The sequence below is a fragment of the Ictalurus furcatus genome, chromosome 27, assembly GCF_023375685.1.
Source record: "Ictalurus furcatus strain D&B chromosome 27, Billie_1.0, whole genome shotgun sequence".
Lineage (NCBI taxonomy): Eukaryota > Metazoa > Chordata > Actinopteri > Siluriformes > Ictaluridae > Ictalurus > Ictalurus furcatus.
The window spans coordinates 3940388-3945000 of record NC_071281.1 but is presented as its reverse complement, the minus strand read 5'-3'; the positions used below and the strand labels follow the sequence as shown (position 1 = coordinate 3945000).

General features: G+C 42.5%; 1 protein-coding gene across 2 annotated transcripts in view; it reads left to right on the top strand.

Annotated features, from left to right (window-relative positions):
* Positions 1-4394, top strand: part of tspan7b (tetraspanin 7b) — a 28238-nt gene extending 23844 nt beyond the window's left edge. Inside the window, exon 8 of one of the 2 annotated variants that reach the window (XM_053617060.1) lies at positions 1-4394. This exon is cut by the window's left edge and continues 515 nt beyond it. The gene's annotated coding sequence lies outside the window, so the exon portion shown is untranslated. The other variant, XM_053617059.1, reaches the window with a different exon arrangement.
* Positions 4395-4613: the final 219 nt, after the last annotated feature.

The following is a 4613-nucleotide window of genomic DNA, read 5'->3' as shown; positions in this document are numbered from 1 at the left end:
GAGGAGAAAGGTTACGTTCCGTTTTCCGCTTTTTTTTCCCCCCCTGCCATTTTCCGAGTGCCATTAAAAAAATAAATAAATAATTAAAAAAAGAAAATCCTGCCGGAGCTGTACAGAGTTTTCGTGCTCGTGCTGCTTTTTAGAAGCTCGTCCTGTCTGTAGCTAGTTTGTACTAGCGGGATGATGTCACGCGAAGGTGTATAACGTGATCAGGGAATACGAAGCGGTCATGTCGAACGTATCCGTAACGATACCGTCGAGGTTCTCTCAGTCCGAGATCACCGCGGAAAATACCGGAACGGCCGATACAAATTCGACACAAAGACGTAGCGCGCTTGCGAAGAGCATTAGATGGTGATTATGCCGCGAGAGCGGATCGTACGATTAACGCGTACGCGGTGGATTTTCGGCCGCAGGTTTTAGCCTTAAGTTTGTGATAGTTTGTGTGAGACCGATCTGATTTGCTTTAAACGTTTTTAAATCGTTCTGACGCCGAACCCGCGTATCCATGCGGGAGGAATCATTTTAGTAACTAAGCTAGCACGCAAAGGATAGCTAGATTTCGCCTGCCGAGTTAGCTAGCGAGCTCAACGCTCAACCCCCGACCCCTCACGCCCGCCCCACGTTTACCGCGACCTCTGTTTCCGGAAGTAAATATTCCGGCTCCTGTCGCTTAAAGTGTCCGAACTGAACCAAACAACAACAAAAGAACAAAGCAGCCGCGAGATGAATCGCACCCTCGTGAAAAGGATTCCTAAGCAATAGAAACGGCTGGAAAAATAGCGAGGCCGTGTGCTTATCGTGTTTAACGATAGGAAAGAACTCGTGTTCCCATAATGCATTGCGAATTAGGTCACGTCCTCTTTTTTTTTTTTTTAAACAATAAAGAGATATTTTTCTAACCAAAACGGCTCTCCGAGCCCACAATACAAGATGGCGCGCGAGCGACGTGGATTCATACCGCACTTATCCACAGATAGTGACGTCTCTCGATTGGTGGGTTTCGCTTTGGAATTCTGGGTAACGTGATACAGACACAGTACGAGTCGGAATCTGATTGCATCACAGCTTCGGCGGCTTTTGACGATCTCGTAGCTTGCGTCGGGTTTAAAAAACGATCGCACGGTTCCGTACCGGGGGAAAAAAACGGATCTCGATCTGCGTGGAAATGTAACCTAATAAACATTTCCGCTCGGGAACCTTCCTCGGACTTTTTGTTATTAGGATATGAATTTCAAGCTATACGTCTGTCAAAATTGCGCCGAAATCTACTAACGGAAGGCGGACGCTAGCGTGCGAGAATTTCATTCCGAGCGTATGTTAATCGTTTTTCAGTCCACGTGCTACGTGCACGTTATAGCGCGCGGTATATAACGTGTGCTAACAACACGAACTACAGCGCAGCAAGAAAAGCGACTTTGATAAGATTCAACTTCGCGGCCGTTTGACAGGTTTCTTGCACGTCTTCGTTCGTACGAACGTTCTGTGCGCGTTCAGGCGAAGAACGCCGACAGGAAACCAAACGTCTTCTGGCGGCTCGATGATTTCTCGACGTCCGATGAGCGCTTTCCTGAAATATCCGACAATCTGTCTGGCTAATCTCGGATCACGCGACGCGTTAGCCGAGCCGTCGCGTGTCAGGATTCTAGAACTTTTCTAGAATAAAATGTGTTTTCTCTTTCGCCCGTTCTAGAATCGTTGTACCCCGGCAGCATTTGAGGTTTCGATGCTAGCAAAGAGCTGCTGAGGAGTACTAGCAGCTACGCAATATTTGTTTTAGTACAAATTTTTTTTTTTTAAATGGACGCCGGTGAATTTTCTTGGACAGACGACAGCAAAACTGTTGAGGTTGAGGTTGTTTTATTGTTTTGTTTTTTGTTTTTTTTCCTGTTCGGTAAGTCTTATTCTGACCAAAACTAAAAATGAGTCACTTTCTTTAGTACGCAAATATGCTAGTCAGCTAGTGAGCGATTTTGGCTAGTTTTTGAACAAGTTAGCAAAGCTAGCTAGGTCAGTTTGGGATTTTGACAAAAAATAAATAAATAGAAACTAATTTTAGTCGCGTTATAGTACGCAAATACGCTAGTGAGCAATTGTGGCTAATTAACACGTTCGCCTGGCTAGCTCGGCTAACAGTTTGCTCGACTTACTCAAAACCTTACTCGTGCGTTTAAGAGACAAACTTCAGAAGCATTTGTAGAGGAACGGAGAGCGGCTGTGATCTCGGACTGAGCGACGGCGCGTGCCGACGTTCCATATTTCAATGTGTGTTTGTGAGATTTTGGGTTTTGTTTTGATATTCTTTATGGTTTTATTAAGATTAATATGACTGTGTTCTATGAATGAATTCTGCTTTTTACAGCTTCCCCTAGTTTCAGTGAACCGTTCAGTATTAATTAGTGGATAAACAGTCTGTGAATACGCAAACAAACAAACGACGGATCGAACCACGCGATCCAAAACCGGACAAACGTACAGATATTGCCACTTTGTATAATAAAAAAAAAAAAAAGGAACTTTTTAAAAATGCATCACCAGCTAGCATGTGAGCAAAAACGTCTGTTGGTATTGTAAACGACTGTGATATCTGTTAATAAAAATGGTTATTTCATCGTTAACGGTTGATTCTTGTCCTGGATTTTATTTTATGTTCACTACTGTAGCAATAAACGGTGTTTCTGATATAAGTTTTGATCAAGATTGGGACCAACAGGAACCAAGAGTAATTGGGGGCGGAGTTATTAGCCACGTTTTTTAAAAAAAAATAATCATGGTGCGAATTATTTCCTTTTTCCGTGTAGTGCTGTTACAGTAAGATAATCAACGACGGTGTGCTGTGATGAAGCGGAGGTATTGTTAACACTTAAGTCTTACGATAAGTCTTATTTTCTTTCTATACACACACACACACACACACACACGCTGTATCTAGCTAGCGACCGAGCTATTTATACAGTTCGTCTCGTTCGTCATGCTAATGTTAGCTAGCTAGCTGTCCCGCTACCCATACACTGCAGGGTCTGAAAATGACTTTTTATCCGTTGCTTAAAGGTTGAAATCTCAGCGTTAAGGCTACATACGCTTATCTAAATCTCTGACTACTTCTCATTGTAATGCTGCTCTAAGAGGTTTTTTAGATATGCTTTTCAGATGTACAAACATTTTCAAATTCAAAAAGTGTTCAAGTGTTTAAATTACCTTACTTACCGAGTTTGTGAATTCTGTAATCTGTAGTGAAATGCATCTTGTTATTATTTTTGTTTGTGTGTATTTTTTTATATAAGTGAACGTTTCCTGAAGCAGTTTGAGACTTTGTGTCGTGTTGTCGTTCCGGTTTTAACCACCAGGAGGCGATAGAATGCTGCTGGAAAACGGAACTCACGGAGAAGGTCTTTCGAGTAATAATTAAGCTGAAGTTTTGTGGTTTTTTTTTTGTTGTTGTTGTTGTTTTTTAAACTAAGAAATAAATAAGGGAGAGGGAAGTAAATGAAAGAAAGCTATAATTAGTACCTCCGTAAATAAATAAATAAATAATTATACTAATTCAATTAAGAAATGAGTAAAAGGGACAAAAATAAATGAAAGAAATACAGAAATAAAGAACCAAAGGAAATAATACGCGTAACATTTTGTGCTTTTTTTTTTAATATGATCAATTTAATATTTATTACATGTAATTATTGAGCCAATTAGCACTTTAATGATAACCGCTGCAGATGGTGCAGAAGTTCTGCTGACAAAGTCAAAGTCAGAGTGAAAGTACAGTATGTGTGACTTGTGTGGAATGATATATGATCATTCCCCAACACTTTATCAGCACGTCAGATAATTAACAACCCTGTCAAAAATAAATGATGAAAAGGGTGTGGTTAAAGAGTGTGTTGGGAAAGAGGGTGTTGGTGTGTGTTATGGCGATATTAGCCAATCTTGCTTGTGGAGGCGTCTTGCAATGAAAATAGCTGATGTCAGAAGCTGATGAAAGATTTAAAGGTTAGTTTATTTATGTATGAACGTTTACCATCCACCCGAACCTCGCTGGGCCAAGTTTGGGCCGACACTGGCGAAGGAGCACTTTTTTTATAGCAACCATAACAACATAGAATTCAGTGCCATTGTTGGTCCAACGTTGGGCGCCTGACTTTCAGCCACCATTAAATCCACCATGCCAACTTTGTGTCAACGTAATTAAAAGAAAGCGTTAGTTAGTAGTACAAACATCCATACATCCATCCATCCATTTTCCATACTGCACAGGGTCTCGGGGAGCCTGGAGCCTATCCCAGGGAACTCCGGGCACAAGGCGGGGGACACCCTGGAAGGGGTGCCAATCCATCGCATGTAGGGCACAATCACACACTACAGACAAATTGGAAATGTCAGTCAGCCTAGAACAGATGTGTTTGGCCTGGGGAGGAAACTGGAGTACCCGGAGGAACCCCCCCCCCACCCCCACCCGTAGCACGGGGAGAACATGCAGACTCCACGCACAGGGCGGAGGCGGGAATTGAACCCCCGACCCCGGAGGTGCGAGACAAATGTGCTAACCACTAAAATAATTTGTACCCCAATTCCCACCCACTATCCAGCTCACAATAGCTACCAATCGTTGAGGG